Consider the following 20,232-nt stretch of genomic DNA (forward strand, 5'->3'; position numbering starts at 1 on the left):
GTATATGAGTGTGCATAGCAACATTATTCATAACAGCCAAAATGTGGAAGCAGTCTAAATGTCCATCAATTGATGAATAGGTGAACAAAATGTGGTCTATCCATACAATGAATTCTATTTGACCATAAAAAAGAATAAAGTACTAATATGTATTACAACATGGATGAACCCTAAAAATATTATAACTAGGGAAAGAAGCCAGTCATAAAATGCAACACGTTGTATGATTCCATTTACGTGACATGTCCCAGAATAAGCAAATCTAGAGAAGACAAAAAATAAATTTGTGATTGCCAGGGTCTGGGTGTGTAGGGGGAATGAGGAGTGAGTGCTAACATGTATGAGGTTTCTTCCGGAGTTTTGAAAACGTTCTAAAGTTATAATAGATTGGGTGATAGTTACACAACTCTGTGAATATACCAAAAACCATTGAACTGTGCATTTTTAAAAGGTGAATTTATGATATGTGAAATATGTCTTAATAAAACTGTATTTAGAGAGAGAGAGAAAGAGAGAGAATGGTTTAATAAAGCTCCATCACTCAGTTTCAACCATTATCAACTCACGGCCAATCATTTCATCTATACCCCACCCCACCACTCTACCCCATCTCCCACACTGGATAATTTTTAAAGTAAATTCCTGATATTATTTCTTCTGTAAATAATCAGTTTATTGCTCCAAAAAGTAAGGACTGTTCAAAAAAAAAATCATGATACTGTTATCACATCCAAAAAATTTTTAAAATAACACCTCAGTCCAGGTGCGGTGGCTAATGCCTGTAATCCCAACCCTTTGAGAAGCCAAGGCAGGCAGATCACTTGAGGTCAGGTGTTCGCGACCAGCCTACCCAACATGGTGAAACCCTGTCTCTACTAAAAAAAAAAATACGAAAATTAGCCAGGCGTGGTGGCACACGCCTGTAGTCCCAGCTACTGGGGAGGCTGAGACATGAGAATTGCTTGAACCCAGGAGGCATAGGTTGCAGTGAGCCAAGATCACGCCACTGCACTCCAGCCTGGGCAACAGAGTAAGACTGTCTCAAAACAACAACAACAACAAAAACTGTAATCCCGGCACTTTGGGAGGCCAAGGCAGGTGGATCACCTGAGGTCAGGAGTTTGAGACCAGCCTGACCACATGGAGAAACCCCGTCTCTACTAAAAATACTAAATTAGCCAGGCATGGTGGTGCATGACTGTAATCTCAGCTACTTGGTAGGCTGAGGCAGGGGAATCACTCGAACCCGGGAGGTAGAGGCTGAGGTGAGCCAAGATCGCGCCATCGCACTCCAGCCTGGGCAACAGGAGCAAAACTCTGTCTCAAAATAATAATAATAATTTTAAAAAACAGACCTTAATATAATCAAATATTCTGTGTTCACACTTTCCCCAATTGTCTCATTAATGTGAATTTTTAACAGCTGTTTTTTCAAATTAAGATCACACAGTACATTTTGTTATTTGTCTCTTGAACTTCTGTGTGTCTATAAGCTTTCTCTCCTTTTATTTTTCTTGCAATTTATTTATTGAAGAAACAGTTGTTTGTCATGTAGAGCTTCCTATATTTTGGATTTTGCTGATTGCATCACTGTGGTATCATTTAACATGATCATGATTACATAGTAATTAGCTTTTAGATGTTTGCTGTCAATTATACTACACATACGATTTAATTCATAATTCATCAACATAGTTGCTGCTCCTTTTAGTCCTTACAATCCACCATATCCTTTGAAGCATCCTTGACACAAATTATCTCATTTAGTTTTTCTAATAACCCTATGTGGTAAGTATTATTATCCTCAATTTAAGAGATGAAGAAGGCCAGGTGCAGTGGCTCACGCCTGTAATCCCAGCACTTTGGGAGGCCAAGGCAGGTGGATCACAAAGTCAGGAGATTGAGACCATCCTGGCCAACATGGTGAAACCCTGTCTCTACTAAAATACAAAGAATTAGCCAGGTATGGGGGCAGCGCCTGTAGTCCCAGCTACTCAGGAGGCTGAGGCAGGGGAATCACTTGAACCCAGGAGGCAGAGGTTGCAGTGAGCCGATATCACACCACTGCACTCCAGCCTGGTCACAGAGCAAGACTTCGACTCAAAAAAAAAAAAAAAAAGAAGAAGAAGAAGAAGAAGAAGAAAATGAGGCTTAAGAGAGGTTACAGAAACTTGGCCATAGTCAATCTGCCAGTAAATATCTGGGTTCAAACCCTCTGATGTTAAAACCCATGCTGTTATCTGTTATATGATAATATTCCATCACATTGCCTGTGGTTTGTGGTGGTGGTTTTCAATCAACTCTAGGAAGCAGTCTTTCAGTCCATCCAAAGAATGTACTTTCACATTTCATCTTTAATACTTAGGATGCTTTCAACTTCAAGTAACAGAAAACTCCATCTCAAATTGACTCAACAATAAGGTTGTTTATTATCTCATATAACAAGAAATCCAGAAGAAGGGCAGCACTGGGGCTGGTTAATGACTGACTCAACAACAACATGGCAGACCGAGATTAATTGTATCTCTTTACAATGGCCAGAACTGGGTCACATGTCCACTACTAAACTTTTAGAGGCCAGTTAAGAGGATCCTATTCCTCTTGTCTATGATAGATTTGAGAGTGTACCTCTCAGAAGCTAATAGAGTCACCTTTCCTAATGTGTAAACACCCACATAGGCTTCTATAAAAAAGAAGAAGAGGGTGGACTGAATGTTGAATAGACAACCAACAGTATCTACTACCTGTTCCTAATGAGGTATGCTACATATTCCACTGTGAATAATTAAAATACTTCATTATAACTGCCACATTGAACTTTTTTACTTTCTGTCATGTGACAATTACAGTCAATATATCACCTTCTTCATTTACAGGAAGAAATGGTTACACAAGATGATACGTAAAGTCCCTTCCAGCTCCAGGAGTTCTATTTCAATTTTACATTTTCATCTTCTAAAAAGCAAGTAGAAAAGTTAAAGCTACAAGATATGGTCCAGAAATTATAATGGGTTTCAACTGATAAGTCATTGGCATATTGACATCCTTTCTCCCTTAAAATAGGACATAAGCATCAGATATAAAGAGCTAAACAGACTGGAACTGGTAATATCTTTCCATTAAGTTTTAACTTTCAGGTTAAATGTTCTACTTCCTTCACTCATCCATTAACACCTTCCAGTTTCCAACACTCATCATACAGAAAGAGACTGATCAGAAGTTCCTTTCCACAACTCACTTTATTTTGGTGTCAATATCCTCCTGGAGCATGGCTCTAGGGCTGTAGGATAGCTCTTGTAGCTCTGCTTCGACTGCCAAATATGACTTTAACTTAAATCATTCACCTGTCTGCTTCCTTTCATGGCTGGTTTCTGCAGGAATAATCTATTCGTTTTATCACATGCAGCCATTTTCCTTATGAGGAACCACAGGAAACCAAAGAGAAATACTGTACACTACTGAGCACCTTTGCCACTCTTTCTTCCAATATGAATGAAATTGCTTTATTATTTTCAGCTTATGCCTACTATCAGCTTTCTCTGGGAAAACTGCTGGTTCGATCTATAAGCAGCCCTGTTCTTATTTAACAGAAGGCTATGACTGTAACAAATGTACAATATAAAAAAGTCAAAGGCATCCTGTCGGTTACACAGGACATTCGGAATAACAAACGTACAGGAAAACTTGGGAACATGACTTAAAGTAATTTGGTCACACCCCCATTTCATTTAACTCTTTCTGGCTCACATTTGTCATTCTGACAGAAGGCCCAGGGCATAGTCCATTACCACAATTGATCATAGAAACGACACTGGTCTGTCAGTCAGCAGCTACTGCGTGCCAGTGCTCATCATGCTAGTTCCCAGAGTTTTAGAGAATTAACTTTACTTTCTGGTTTAACTCATCTGCTGGGGAAGGTATGGCCCTATTTTGAAATGTGCAAAGGGGAGACGGTGTTGGGGGTGCCCACAGTGGAAGGAGAGAAGACAGGCTTACTGACCACCTCTATAACCTTGAATAAGTCACATCACCTCTCTCTGCCTCTTATTAACTATCATTGGGGGAAAATACCCTCACTCTGCCTGTCTCACAAGAGTTCTCATACAAATAAAATAAGCACACGAATAGGAAAGTATTTTCATAAATGCAAAGCAGTGTTATCATTTTCAGATATGGAATTTCCTCTGCAGCACTTTTTTTTTTGGCCACCCGATTAGTGCACACCTCGTGCCAGACAGACTGTAAACCTGTTTCACCTCTTTACACATTTTGCCTAAAATTTCATACAGAGATTACACCAGCCATGCTGCATCCATCCCTTTGGTTCACTTGCCTCCACCACATCTCTGAATGCAAATCCCACCATCATGTGAAACACTGCGTAGTAGCAACTTGCAAAACTCAACCAACCTTAAACTGTCAAGACAAGTCCCATAGGCAAAGGTTACGCTCAAAATATGCTGCAAAAGTTCAAGAAGGAGAGAGAGACCACATCTAATTAGAAAAGGCCTCTGGAAGGTAAATCTAGATGCCATGTATTTTCATAATGTTGGTCTTTGTCCTTTGTCACCCCACTCTACTGTCATGCTTCAGAAACTTGACTTTATTTTCTCTATCTTTGGAGCTCTCAAGAACCTGACAGAGAGAACATCTTATGGTATATTCAGGGATGAAGTGAACCGGCTCAACGACTAACAAAGCCAGTGGATTTTAACATTTACCCAGCCCAACGAGGTCCAACTATCTTTAGGTTAGCACGACATATAGGACTTTCCCGGCCCAAGAACTCCCTCGGAACCCCCAAGGAAGGAACTTTCACTGAGCATGCACTAAGTGCCAGACCTTAAGTGCTATGGGTCGCTTAATCCTCACAACACTTTTTCAAGCTTTAAGCCTGTTTTACAGATGAGGACGCGAAGGCTCAGACAGGCCGGTCTCACCTCAGAGAAGCCACCACTGCGCGTGGGCTCTCCAGCCCCTCACGCCATCACCCTAGAGCCTTGCTAACCTCCACCTCGCTCACCTCTCTCCCTCCCTAGGCTGCCAACCCAACTACTTTCTCCTCCCACGCCTCCACCCAGTCAGAAAAACCTGGGGCGGGCGGGGTCTGTACCTGAGCCCGCTCTCAACGCGGCTTCCGTGTCAGGATGCTCGCTCACAAGAATGCTCCTCACAAGCTTGAAAGCCTTTGCCACCCACGCTCTCAGGAGCCCAGAGCGTCTCCAAAGAGCCTGCCCAGGCTTCCCCCCGACCCAGGTGCTTCCTGCCCTGCAGATCTGTGGCGGGGTTCAGACCCGGATTCCGGGAGGGGACACCTGTCGAGGAAGGGCGGGGCTGGGGGACAGCAGGGCCGCGGCGAGGCGCCGCTGGGAACTACGCTTCCCAGCCTGCTCCGCTGCAGCCGCGCGCCCCGGCGCCGCGCCCGGCCGGGAGCCGCCTGTTGATCGCCGCTCTCGCCCCGGCCACGGCGCCGCCCCTGCTCTCCCGGCCCCGCTCCACCGGGGCTGACGGACTGACGGTCCGCACCGCCGGCTCCGGGATGAGTGCACGGACGGGTGAGCACGCCGGGGACCGGGTGGGGCCTGCTCTGGCCAGCCGCTGTCTGCAGCCCCCGGGCCCGCAGCGCGGTGGCCGCCGCGCCCTCCCTGCCCGCGGGAGGATGCTCTGCGGCATGGGCGCTCGGCCGGGCGGGCGCACAGAACCGGGTCGCCTCTCGCCTCTCGCGTGCCAGCCTGGCCGGCTGCTCTGGGAGACCAGGCGCTGCGCCCGGACTGGAGGCGCCCGCCGGGGTGTGGGTCCCGCGCCCCGCACTGCGGTGCCGCAGCCTCTGCAGCCCGCTGGGCCGCGGCGTGGAGGGCGCGGTCTCCTCTCCTCCCGGGCTGCGGGGCTGTGTTCTTCCACGCCGGGCTTTGTTCCCCCACTTTCCCCCTTCCTGAGCATGTATGATGAGCTCCTGGAGCGGTATGCATCTCCCTGCCTCGTTCAGCAGGCGATGGGGAGGGGTGGACTGGCCAGCGTCTTTCCTGAGATCGCTGGAGCTGTCACTCGTAGGGCGTTTCAGCCTCCCAGAAAGCGGCCTCGTGCGGATCCTCGAGAACCTTGTTATTATTGTTGTTACTTTTCTGGTTAAAGTAATGGTAGTATGTGCTCCATTGAGGCTTCCTAAATTTTCCCTGTTGGCCTGCGAAAATGAAGGTGAATTTTTAAAACAATAATAAAAGGCTCCTAATGGGAATTTTTAGAATATTCAGAGGTAGGAAGGTGATGCCGTCACAATGCAAATTAGCGGTGAAGGAGGCCGTGCTTGCTGCAGCTTCCTCTGTGCCCATTACATATCTGAATCACGAGGCATTTGGGAAGGGAATGAAAAGAATATCGGGGGAGGTGTTTCAAAAACCAGGTTCTCCTCTTAGCTTGACCATTCAGGAGCTGAGGGACCTGGGCAAGTCTCTCCACCTCTCTGGGCCTCTGCCTATAAAGTGGGGCGTTTGGGCTAAATGATTTGTAAACCTCTATTCTTCCAAGATTCTCCCCTCTCAGGGAACTGAGAAGATGAGAGTGTTTCTGTTTAACAGCACTACAGAAAGCCTGATTGTGACAACAAGCGCCTCTGCCCTAGTGAGGAGGAAAGATTTTTCAGAGCTTCAGCAATCTGATTTTTTTAAGAGAAAACTGATTTTCTCTGTCTACTCTCTTCAGTCTAACCCAATAAATATGCATTGCAATCATTTTAATTTTTGTAAGGAACTGTACATTGGTGGGCAACAAAGTGATGGGGTTTGTTTTTGTTTTTGTCTTTAATTTGCTGAAGGTGAAGTGATGGGATCAGCAGATAAAGGGTTAGTGGCTCCCTAGGGCTGGGCATGAGTGGTCAAATGTGGTCAGCATGGTGGTGGGGGAGGAAACCCCAGCAAGAAGTAACCAGAGTGTATATATACAGAAAAGAGAAGATGCATACTGATGGATCATTGTTTGAAAAAGAAATACACAATAGAAGGAATGAGAGAATCAGAAATTCGGCACTCTGCAAACCCTAACATAACAGTTGACTAAGGCAAGGACTTACCAACTGGTCCAAAACCTTTGAGTGAAAAGTAGTTGGGGAATAGGATTTTCATATTATTTTAAAGTATCTCACCACAGGTTACTCTGGGAAAATTTGTCCTTACAATGGAGAAAGTAGGAGGTCACCACTGGAACTAAATGACCAAGTTTAGCAGCATCTACTGTGAGTCTCCTGCCATGAAGCAATAAGGAGGCATAATTTCACCTCTGTAGTGTTCCTACCAAAAAGACTTGGGGATGGGACAGAGCAAATGGGGGGCAACTATTGTAGATTAAATACTCAAGTGATACAACAGTGAATTGGGATGTATGAACTTTGAATCCTAGACGAGAAAAAAAAAAGCTGTAAAAGACAATTTGGAGATAGTGACAGCTAGGTAGGGTGCAAATCCCTTGCTGCAAAGATATTTTTGCTTTTCCTGGATTGTATGTGTATATGTATACATGAAAATATTAATTTAAAGTATACGTATTTACTTGCATGAATGTCTGTGTGTATCTGTGAATCTCTCAATCAGTATTCCCCAAAATATGTAGAATGTTAATGGGTTACAAGAAAAAGAAAGTGCCTAGCCAGATGTGGAAAACACTGAGCAAAGCTGGAAAGGTTGGTTTATTCTTGACTTTCGGAGCCTTTCGTGGGTTAATGATCATTGTATATGGGGATGTAAATGGGGTGGGAATGTCCATAGGATAGGATATGTAATGTTGTAATGTTTCCCAAACTGCGTGCAAAAATAAAAAATGAAAAATATCTTGAGGGACTGTTATTACATGGAACCAACTTTGAGAAACTGCCTTTAATGCATTTTTGAGTGATAGATCAGGACATATGATTAAATGTGTAAGTTGTAAGTATTTGTGCTTCCCATTACCTACAGATTAGAATTCAAATTTCAGTTTCTGGTTTTAATGGATCATAACAGTTTGACCCCCGTCTACTTTTTCAACCTAAATTTCCCATCTTTCTTCCTATAAATTATCCTGCTTAGTCCTTTGTTGTATACTATGAACCATTTTTATTTTCAGTACACCAAAAAGTCAATTCTACATAACTTTAAGGCTTCGTGGTTGTGTAAAATGAGACGCGCTCTTCTGCTCTGGCTCTTCCATGGACTGAGATAGCCACCTTTACTCCCAAAGCCATTTTGAGTTCCTTAGCCTTGGTCACGTGTTTCAGCACAACCTTCCTTAAAGCTGTGATTTCTTCCTACTTCTGCTTTTATGAATTGCCATCCTGTTTTGGCATCAAAGCTTCCCCACTTATTACCTCTTTCACATGTGTCATCAGTATTCCTGGGTTCCCCTAGTGACAGTTAGGTAGGGTGAGGATGAGAAAGTCAGCTGCAGGACTGTGAGTGACACGAGCTCATGAAACAGGGCACGAGGCCAGCCATGCCAAGCCTGGACAAGAGGAGAAAGGAGACAAGCTGAGGCACAAGCCCTAAGAAAGGACCAGGAGGTCCCTTGAACTGAGCTGCTATTCAGGCAGTGTGCATGAGGACAACTGTCCTCATTGTTGATAAACAACCATTCTGACGGGGCAGTGTCCATTTTATACCAGTTGCTAAATGTTTTGCACATCATCATAAGTCAGGGTGCACGCAGCATCCATAAGTCATAACAAAGCCTGGATCAAAACCTAGCTGGTATAAAATGCCAAAGAAAGAGACAAGATGAGTGAGTCAAAGACCACATAAGCAAGCAGAAGAAAGGAGGGCACATGAATCAAAGGACAAAAAGCAGGAAACGCAAGGTGCCAATCAGGAAGTTAGAAGAAGCCCGTAAGTTCCCAAAGGCAAGAGGAAGGACATGGTTAAAAGCAACCGGCAGTTAAAAACCAGAAAGGCACAGATCTCCAAGTGGAAGGCAAGGAGATAAATAGAGGTCAAGAAACAGGAACTCCTCTAAAAACAGAAAAGAAGGCCAAACACAGGAACAAGGCAACAGTGGGAAATAGGACCCGCCATGAGAATTGGAAACCAAGAGGCAGGCTGGGCAAACAGCAAGACTTTTTGGCTTTTTGACTACTTCCTGCCCAGGTGGAAATCTATCTCATAGTTTGGCCAGCTTACACTATGGTGGCTTTCTACACCTAGCAACACTGACCCGCAGCTCTTACAGGTTCTGCCTCTTTATATTCAGCAGATCTTGATGGGGAAAACAGAGGGAAAGAACACCCAAAAAAGGAGATTATTCCACAACCAAGGACGAAAGAGAGATAGCTTTGACTGAGGGCTTGCACTTGCCAGACACTGTGTCTAATATGTACATGGTCACCTGAAGTGTCACCTCAGCCTTCTGAGATCAGCACTGTTCTTTGCGTGTTTTACTGAGGATGGAACAGAGGTTTGGAGAGGTTGTGACTGCACACATATCTGCATCATCAGACCTGGGGTTAGTTAACTCCAAGGCCCATGCTTTTAGTCTACTGTGTTCTTCTAACCTTGGACAGGAGCAGTCACTAGTGGGCACCTTGTTTTTCAAGTATGATTTAAGCTTTGGCAAGTTTTGTGTTGTAAGATTGGGAAATACGAGCTCTGCCTTCTAGTAAGATCTGTTCCTCATTCCTCTTTCAGCTTGTTCCTTCCCATTACTGTACCATATTTTTGATGGAGACTTCTCCTTATCCCCACCTCATTCTGTCCTTCATCCTCTGCAAGTATTTCCCAGAATACGTAGAAGCCTTTTAGTTGTTTTAAAATAAAACAAACTTAACTGACCCATCTTCAAATAGCTACATTACGAAACACAGGCCATTGCTATGTTATATTTGCCCAGCAGCCAGAAATGAATTAAATATCTAGGATCAATTCATGTTTTGTTGGAGGATACATTGATGTGCAGATTCTGTTCTAATTTACTAGTTTTAGAAAATGTGGATTTGGCTCTGGTGAAAATCAGTGTACTAATTGTTTAAAATTATGAAATATTGAATATATATTAAAAAGAATAAAGAGGGCTGGGTGTGGTGGTTCATGCCTGTGATCCCAGCACTTTGGGAGGCCAAGGCAGGTGGATCAGGAGCTAAAGACCAGCCTGGCCAACATGGTGAAACCCCATCTCTACTAAAAATACAAAATTTAGCCGGGCATGGTGGCATGCACCTGTAGTCCCAGATACTTGAGAGGCTGGGCAGGAGAATCACTTGAACCTAGGAGGCAGAGGTTACAGTAAGCCAAGATCATGCCACTGCACTCCAGCCTGGGTAACAGAGCAAGACTCTGTCTCAGAAATAAATAAATAAAGAATAATAACCTCTACTGGGCACAGTGGCTTACGCCTGTAATTCCAACATTTTGGGAGGCCGAGGTGGGCAGATCACCTAAGGTCGAGAGTTTGAGACCATCCTGGCCAACATGGTGAAACCCGTCTCTACTAAAAATACAAAAATTAGCTGGGCATGGTGGTGTGCGCCTATAGTCCCAGCTACTCAGGAGGCTGAGGCAGAAGAATCGCTTGAACCCGGGAGGTGGAGGTTGCAGTAAGCCGAGATCGCGCCACTGCACTCCAGACTGGGCGACAGAGCGAGACTTCGTCTCAAAAAAAATAATAATAATAATAACCTCTCATTTACCGACCCCTTCCACTTAGGAATAAAGCATCACCAGCACCGTTGAAGCCCAAGACTCCCTTCTCCAATCAAATTCTACCTGCTCCCAATGTGATGTTTGTCCTTTCAGCAGTCCTTTGTAGCTTTCCTAGATATATACATACTCCTAGGTGATTGATGGCACTGTTTTGCCCATTTAAAACACTTTTTACAGCTGGGCACGGTGGCTTACGTCTGTAATCCCTGCACTTTGGGAGGGTGAGGTGGGTGGATTGCCTGAGCTCAGGAGTTTGAGACCAGCCTGGGCAACATGGCAAAACCCTGTCTCTACAAAAAATACAAAAAGTAGCCGGGCATATGACATGCATCTATAGTCCCAGGTACCTGGGAGGCTGAGGCAGGAGAATCACTCAAACCCAGGAGGTCAAGGCTATAGTGAGCCATGTTCGTGCCACTATACTCCAGCCTGGGTGATAGAGTGAGACCCTATCTCTAAAAAAAAAAATCAAAAAATTTTTCACCGTTTTTTTTTTTTTTTTTTGAGACGGAATCTCGCTCTGTCGCCCATGCTGGAGTGGCGGTGCGCGGATCTCAGGCTCTCTGCAAGCTGCGCCCGGGTTTACGGGGCCATTCCTCGCCCGAGTAGCTGGGACTACAGGGGCCCGCCTCCTCGTCCGACTAGTTTTTTTTTGTATTTTTTAGTAGAGACAGGGTTTCATCGTGTTAGCCAGGATGGTCTCGATCTCCTGACCTCGTGATCCGCCCGTCTCGGCCTCCCAAAGTGCTGAGATTACAGGCTTGAGCCACCGTGCCCGGCTTCACCGTGTTTTTTAAACTTGTTTTATTTTTTATTTTTTTAGAGATAAGGTCTTGTTTTGTCACCCAGGCTGGAGTGCCGTGAAGTCATAGCTGACTGTTACCTCGAACTCCTGGACTCTCAAGTGATCCTCCTGCCTCAGCCTCCCAAGTAGCTGGGACTACAGGCATGTGCCACCATGCCCAACCAATTAAAAAAAAATTCTGTAGAGATGGGGTTTTGCTATGTTGCCCAGGCTGGTCTCAAACCCCTGGCCTCAGACTGTCCTCTCACCTCGGCCTCCCAAAGTGCTGAGATTACAGTTGTGAGCCACAGCACTCAGCCTCACTAGGTTTTGAAGAGTAATTTTTGTTTGCTTTTCTTTTCTTTTATTTATTTATTTATTTATTTATTTATTTGTTTGTTTGTTTGTTTTGAGATGGAGTCTTGCTCTGTTGCCAGGCTGGAGTGCAGTGGTGCGATCTCAGCTCACTGCAACCTCTGCCTCCCGGGTTCAAGAAATTCTCTTGCCTCAGCCTCCCAAGTAGCTGGGACTACAGGCGTGTGCCACCATGCCCAGCTACTTTTTTTTTTTTTGTATTTTTAGTAGAGACTGGGTTCTACCATGTTGGCCAGGATGGTCTCGATCTGTTGACCTCGTGATCCACCTGCCTCGGCCTCCCAAAGTGCTGGGATTACAGACGTGAGCCACTGCTCCCGACCTGTTTACTCTTTTGTAAAAGTTAGTCTTTGGTTTCTTTTGGATTTAATATATAGGATCGCTTGTTGTTTCGGCTTTGGTTCTGTCTTTGTGTATAGGCAGGCCCAAAGCCTGAGCACTTCACATTGTTTCTGATTTTCCTCTTTCATACCACAGTTATACAAATAAGGTAGTGGAATAAGAAGCAAAAAAAGCCATACTCCTGCTCACGCCTGTAATCCCAGCACTTTGGGAGGCCAAGGTGGGCAGATCACGAGGTCAGGAGATCGAGACCATCCTGGCCAACACAGTGAAACCCCGTCTCTGCAAAAAATACAAAAAATTAGCCAGGTGTGGTGGTGGGTGCCTGTAGTCCCAGCTACTCGGGAGGCTGAGGCAGGAGAATGGCGTGAACCCAGGAGGCGGAGCTTGCAGTGAGCCGAGATAGCGCCACTGCACTCCAGCCTGGGCCACAGAGTGAGACTCCATCTCAAAAACAAAAACAAAAACAAAGAAACCCGAAAAAACCATACTCCTTATTTTCATTTCCAAGGCTTGTATATTTGGATAATAGGAAGAATTACTTAAGGGCCCAAGTCATGCTTACATCAGCTCAAGTCTTTAATCCCATTTCCATTTGCCTAACTGGCTCCTATACTTGCCCACTGGGACTCTTGGAAGCCTTGTTAGGCATTTGCTTCACTCCAGCATGTACATTAGCATCGTATTGCATGTTAAATGCTTGCCATGGGACAGACACTCTGCTGGAGGTGAGGCTGTAGCAGTGCTTTGCTAACTTCCCACTGCAGCATTGCTAACAGGAAGGGAAGACAAATGGGAGCCCTTGTGCAGCCTTGGTGGGGGAAAAAGCAGACCAGCCATGAGCTGGAAAAGCTTTGATTTGACTTTAAAAGCTATGAGAATACTGCATTCATCTCCACAGTATTTCTTTTGTTGTTGTTGTGGTTGTCGTTGAGATGGCGTCTTGCTCTGTCACCCAGGCTGGAGTGCAGTGGCGCGATCTCAGCTCACTGCAAGCTCCGCCTCCCGGGTTCATGCCATTCTCCTGCCTCAGCCTCCCGAGTAGCTGGGACTACAGGCACCCACCACCACGCCTGGCTAATTTTTTGTATTTTTCATAGAAACGGGGTTTCAATGTGTTGGCCAGGATGGTCTCGATCTCCTGACTTCGTGATCCGCCCACCTTGACCTCCCAAAGTCATCTCCACAGTATTTCTATATTTGTTTTTTAAAAATACAGCCTGGGTAATGTAGCGAGACCCTATCTCTACAAAAAATTTAAAAACTAACTGAGCATAGTGGTACACTAACCTGTAGTCTCAGCTGCAGTCAAGGGAGGTGGGGAGAGTATTGAGGCAAGAGGTTCTGTTAAGCCCAGGAGTACAAGGCTGCAGTGAGCTGTGATCACACCATTGCAGTCCAGCCTAGGGAACAGAGTGAGACCCTGTTTCTAATAATAATAATAACAACAACAACAACAACAACAACAACAACTAGCTTTTCCCCAAATCTTCAAATCAAAGTTGTGCTCCAGGAGGATGCAGGTTTTTTTTCTCCTCTGACTTTGAGACCCCGTGGTACATTGACACAACATAGGCAATTTGTTTTAACAGCTACTGTTACATAGTATTAACATGTTATTTTAATTAATTAATGTATTTTCCTACTGAATTATGACATGGTACTTGTCTTCTGGGAGTTTGTAGTGTAGCTGGAGAGAGAACCATACATGCAACATACATGAAAAGATAGCAAGATACATCAAATTGGTGATGTAGGCATACAGATTTAGAGGAAGAAGAAACTTCTGTGGGCTTAGATGATCTCAGAAAGTTCCATCACAGGGAGAGGAAGCAGTGGATAGAGTGGAATGAGCCCTGGACCTGCGGGTTCATTAGAGCTCATTTCTTTCACATGACATTTGTTATGCAATATTTATTGGATACCTACTTCAGATCAAGAACAGTGCTAGGAGTCAGGATTTTGTCAGTGAGTAAAACTCATACAGCCCCCCTCCCTCACAGAGATTAGCAAGGAAAATAGAGATAAAGCAAGTAGTTGTAATAAAGCCAAGAACTGATGTGATTAAAGGGGTACATGGAGATGGGGAGTGACCCAGACATTGTCTCCAGGTCCAAACAAGGCTTCCTTGAAGAAGTGAAGCTTGCATGAGACTAGGGGCTGAGTATGATAGCAGTCAGCCAGACGGGAGTGGTGTGAGAGTGTTCTGAGCAGAGAGAACAACATAAGGCATGATCCAGGCATTGGAAGTGGGCCAGGAGGCTGGAGCCAGGAGGAGATGGGGAGTGCAGCGCAGGATGAGGGTGATGAGAATGACAGAAAGACAGACTGAATTTGAACCTTATCCTCAAGGCAGCGGAAGCCACTGGAGGATTTTAAGTAACTAGAGAAGAGCTCTAATGGATCGGGAGGGGATAGGGCTGACATGGATCAGGAGGCTGACGAATGGATCAGGAGGGGATAGGGCTGACATGTGGGCAATGCAGATGAGTGAAGTAGGTGGATTCTCAGCACGTTTAGGTGAGGACAGGATTTGGTGACTGATGGCTGGAAAAGAGACGAGAGAAGATGTCAAGGATGGCTCCCTGGTTTTTTGGCTAATTTCCTGAAATGGGGCATTCTGGAGAAGGAAATGATGAGAACACTTCTGACATATTTGAGGTGTCTGAGGCAGCCAAGGAGAGATGCAGATTAGACAGATGGAAATATAGGGGCCTAACCCTCAGGAACAAAGTCTAGGATGAAGATACAGATTTTGGAGTCTCCTGGATATATATTATAATTAAAATTTTGGAGGCAGATGAGTTCCTCCAGAGAGAATATGTAGCATGAAAATAGAAGAATTTATAAGATGAGACCCTGAAGAATGCCAATATTTAAGGTGGAGGAAGAAGAATTGCTAAAAGAGACCAAAAAGAAATGGTCAGAGAAATAGGAGAAAAACCATCTATGTTGCTGTATTGAGCAATCTTTAAGGCCTCTCTCAGTTCTGACATTCTGTGGTCCTGCAGAACCGGGATCTGAGCCAGGTCTCCAAAGCAGAGCACATACATAGGCCATGAGAATAGAGAATGGCATTCCAAGTAATATTATATCAGCCAGCATCCTGACGAGAAACAGGGGATACACTCAAACTGAGTAACTTGAGAAAATTTTAATAAAGAGACTATTTACAAAGATAGGGGGAGGATTTAGGGAATCCAACAAGGCAGAACTCTGGCACCAGCTGCCACAAGGACCCCTGACCACCCAAGGCCTGAGGCCAGCCAGGGGCAGGCAGCTGTATGGAGAGGGCTGTCTCTTGGGAGATGTGACCTTCTGGACCCAACCTCCTCCTCCCCTGCTCTCCAGTTTCCTGCTAGTGCCTCCTGTGGGCCAAACAGAAGCCAGATAGGAAGGAACATTGATACAGTCTAAATAGATCATCTTTCTGGAGCAGCAGGGGAGTGGATGTGGAGGGGCAAACAGAAGACAGCCAGAACAATCATCCTGGAAAATGGAAGTCTTTGGGTAAGAGGGTATGTTCCTTCCCTAATGCTGCTGTAACAAATTAGCATAAATCCAGTGGCTTAAAACAATACGAATTTATTCTTACTGTTTTGGAAATTAAAGTCTGAAACACATGTCACTGGACTAAAATCAAGGTGTCACAGGACTGTGTTCCTTTCTGAAGGCCCTAGGGTAAAATCCACATCCTTGCCCTTCCCAGCCTCCAAAGGTTGCCCACATCCCTTGGCTCATGGCCCCTTCCACCATCTTCAAAGCAAAAAAATTGCATGACACTGACTCTTCTGCCTTCCTCTTCCATCTTTTAAGAGCTCTTTGGATTACGTTGGCACACCCAGATCATCCAAAATGGTCTTTCTCTTTTTAAATCCTTAATCTGGGCTGGGCATGGTGGCTCACGCCTGTAATCCCAGCACTTTGGGAAGCCGAGGTGGGTGGATCACTTGAAATCAGGAGCTCAAGACCAGCCTGGGCAACATGGTGAAATCCCATCTCTACTAAAAATACAAAAAAACTAGCTGAGTGTGGTGGTGCATGCCTGTAATTGCAGCTACTCTGGAGGCTGAAGCAGGAGAATTGCTTGAACCTGGGAGGCAGAGGCTGCAGTGAGCCGAAGTCACGCCATTGCACTCCAGCCTGGGCAACAAAAGTGAAACTCTGTCTCAAAAAAAGAAAAAAAATCCTTTATCCTTAATCTAATCACAACTCATTTGTTGTGCCATGTCAAGTAACATACAGATGTGAGGAATAGGAGGAGGACATATTTAGGTGGCTGTGATTCTGCCTACCACAGAGAGCAAATAAACCATTTTAGCTGAAGTGGGCTCCCCAGGAAAGTAATGAGAGAGAAAACAGGAAGTGCAGGTTAAAGCCAAATCATGGGAGCTTTAGAGCTAGATTGTCTGGATTTCATTCTGTAGACAAGAGGGAGCCATTGTAAGTTCTTAACCAGGGAAGTGGCTTGTTAGCAGTGTTGAGAAAAATGATCCAATTATAGTGTTCTGGGCGGCTTACAGGGAAAACCAGAAATCTTTCAAGATGCAATCAGAGTAGTCCAGGCATGAAGGAACAAAAGTCTGAAACAAGAGTGAAAAAAAGGGGTGGTGTGAAAAATGTTATGCAGTAAGGACCTGCAGGAGGTGCTGACCGGCTGGACTCAGAAAAAAGTGGGAGAATCTGAAGCTGATATGAGTGTTGGGAGTGTCTGACTGGTAGATTAATCTAGACAGCAAGTCTATTTTAGAGAAAAATGGGGAGTTTAGGTTTAGTTACGGAATCCAGCAATAGAAATCCAAATAGAGGCTGGGCACTGTGGCTCATGCCTGTAATTCCAGCACTTTAGGAGGCTGAGGCAGGAGGATCACTTGAGCCCAGAAGTTCAAGACCAGCCTGGGAAACATAGTAAGACCTCATCTCTGCAAAAAAAAAAAAAAAAAAAAAAAAAAAAATTTTATTAGCTGGGCATGGTGACATGCACCTGTAGACCCAGCTACTCGAGGGACTGAAGCAGGAAGATCACTTGATCCCAGGAATTGGAGGCTGCAGTTAGCTATGATCAAGCCAGCCTGGGCAACAGAGTGAGACCCTGTCTTTAAAAATAAAAAAAAAAATTCAAATAGAATCTTAACAACTCTAAGATACCATTGATTATAAAACTCTCCAGTATTTTATGTACCACTAAGAAAAAAAGGCTGGCAATCACAATATAATATGTTTTCTTAAAATACGAATTTTGGCTGGGCACAGTAGCTCATACGTGTAATTCCAGCACTTTGGTAGGCCAAGCTGGGAGGATCATTTGAGCACAGGAGTTGGAGACCAGCCTGGCCAACAGAGTGAGATCCCGTATCTTCAAAAAATAAAAAAATAAAATAGCCGGGCATGGTGGTGCACACCTGTAGTCCTAGCTACTCAGGAGGCTGATGTGGGAGGATTACTTAAGCCCAAGAGGTCAAGGCTGCAGTGAATTGTAATGACATACAACTGAACTCAAGCCTGGGCAACAGAGTGAGACCATGTCTCAACAAAATTAATACTTTTACTTTATTGAAAGAGCTGTTTTTGACTTCCACATAGGTTTTTTGAAATCTTTTTTACTGAAGTATAAATGACATACAATAAAGTGCACATATCTCAAATGTACAGTTTGATAAGGTTTGACATATGCATGTATGTGTGAAACCATCACCACAATCAAGGTAGTAAACATATGTAACATCCCCAAAAGATTCCCCATGCCCCTATATCATTCCTCTCATCCGTCCCCCCACCACCTTTCTCCCATGCCTAAGCAGCTCTGATTTCTTTCCGTCATATAGACCAGTTTACGTGTTCAAAAATTTTAGATAAATGGAATCCTGCAGTGTACATTCTTTTTGGTCTTCTTTCTCTCATTACAATTATTTTGAGGTTCATCCATGTTTTGTGTACATCAATAGTTCATTCCCTTTTATTGCTGAGAAGTATTCCATTTTGTGGATATACGACAATTTATTTTTATTTCTTTATTTAGGGATAGGGTCTTACTCTGTTGCCCAGGCTGGAGTGCAGTGGTGCAATCATAGCTCACTTCAGCCTCAACCTCCTGGCTCAAGCAGTTCCCCAACCCCAACCTCCCAAAGAACTGGGACTACAGGCATGTGCCACCATGCCCAGCTAATTTTTTTAAAAAAATTTTGTAGAAATGGGGTCTCAACTGTGTTGCCCAGGCTGGTCTCAAATTCCTGGACTCAAGAAATCCTCCTGCCGCAGCCTCCCAAAGCGTTGGGACTACAGGCGTGAGCCACTGCCTGGTCACAATTTGTTTTTTATTCATTTACTATCATTCAGATTGTTTTCAATTTTTGGCAATTACAAATAAATGTCCTATGAATATACATGGATTTTTAAAATCATGTATCTCTCCTGTGCATACATAAAAGGGGAAATGTAAGTGAAATGCATTCATTGGTTGATATTCTTAAAACTTCTTCACACTCAGAGTCCAACATTTTAGATCACTATTTTACTCATCCATATCTAGTTCTTTTCCACATAATAACTTCCTCTGTGCCACCTAGTGGTAATTTTAAAAATCTGTAAAACACAAAACTAAAACTAAAAGCCATTGAACTGGGCACTTAAACTCACTCTGTGATTATGTGGAACTCTCCTCATCTGGACCTCTCTTTGGGAGTGCTGCTAAAGATACCTGCATTGTCACCTGCCCACGATTGTCTGCTTTCTAAATTTTAAAAGAGTATTCCACAGTTGTCCCTGGGATTTCCTTCCAAGTCCTTGACATCCACTCTGCTAGTTTTGAAGCTGGTGCTTTTGATATTTAGATACAAGCAATGACAAGTACATTTTTACTGCTGCTGGGACAACAGTAATTGTAGGACACCATCAATTCTAAGACACATCTCAATTTCAGAATGTTAAATGTGGCAAAGTGTGCATTTTAGACTCCATTAAGTAGGGTAGTTCAACCAATTCATTTGATGGATAAGGGCCATCCTTGTCCTGTGTGATGCAATAATTTAGTGGTAGCTGGCGCCAGAACAAAGCGTATAGATCCAATTGGTTTCTCTGACTTTAGTAGGATTTTTGTTTGTTTGTTTACTAGAATATAGTCATTAAAACTTAAAAAGAAAAAAAAAGGAGGGCTGGGAGACCTCATCTCTACAAAAAAAAAAAAGTTAAAAAATTAGCTGGGCATCATGGCACATTCCTGTAGTCCCGGGTGTGGTGGTGCACACTTGTAATCCCAGCTACTCTGGAGGTTGAGGTGGGAGGATCACATGAGCCCAGGAGGTGGAGATTGCAGTGAGCCGAGATGGTACCACTGCATTCCAGCCTGGGCGACAGGGAGACCCTACCTCTATATTAATAAATAAGAAGGTGAGCTAATGGAAAAGAGCGTTGCATTGCGTGTGAAAGGAGTATCGACACAGAAGCCACAAACCTGAACATTGTGAGCAGTTGAATTCACAAAGGAAAGGGAACACTATTCTAATAGCCCTTAAGAGGCCCACCTGCAGCCAGTCTCATTCCTTGCCAACTCGTTCTTCATTCTTATGATTTGAAATCATAAAAAAAGATTGGCGTGTTCAGATCACTCCCCTACTTTAAGAAGCTGTGGTGGCTTGCCATTCCCAACAGAATAAAGTCCAGGTCCCTTAGCAAGGCACGGAAGGAAGGCCCTTCACAGATGTCCCATCCTCTTCTTTAGTTCTTTCCTCTCCCTTCCTCCATGAATCCCCCTCTCTCGCCACGCTGCCTGCTCTACCAACATATCATTTACTCTCTTATCCTGTACCCCTTTGTGCTGTTCCCTTTTCCTAGAATGACACTTGCCCATCCGTGTCCACCTTATGACCTCTTCCTTCAATGCTTAAATACAACCTCTTTTTCACAGTTTCCCCTCAAACTTCCCCTACTTAGTGATTATTTCCCCATGTGTTTTCAAACCTACTTTATACATTATGTCTAATACTTATGGCATTATTACTGTTTGTGTATCTGTCTCACTAAGCTGTGATCTTGGGAAAGGCGTCATTTTGAGATATATATATATATATATATATATAT

General features: G+C 44.2%; 1 protein-coding gene across 2 annotated transcripts in view; it reads left to right on the forward strand.

Moving 5' to 3' along the window:
- The first annotated feature begins 5,408 nt into the window (after positions 1 to 5,408).
- TMOD2 (tropomodulin 2) overlaps positions 5,409 to 20,232 on the forward strand; it is a 64,606-nt gene continuing 49,782 nt past the window's right edge. The window contains exon 1 of one of the 2 annotated variants that reach the window (XM_017886158.1): positions 5,409 to 5,555. The gene's annotated coding sequence lies outside the window, so the exon portion shown is untranslated. The remainder of the gene's footprint in view (positions 5,556 to 20,232) is intronic. The other variant, XM_017886159.1, reaches the window with a different exon arrangement.

The sequence above is a fragment of the Rhinopithecus bieti genome, unplaced genomic scaffold (genome assembly GCF_001698545.2).
Source record: "Rhinopithecus bieti isolate Rb0 unplaced genomic scaffold, ASM169854v2 scaffold_14454, whole genome shotgun sequence".
Lineage (NCBI taxonomy): Eukaryota > Metazoa > Chordata > Mammalia > Primates > Cercopithecidae > Rhinopithecus > Rhinopithecus bieti.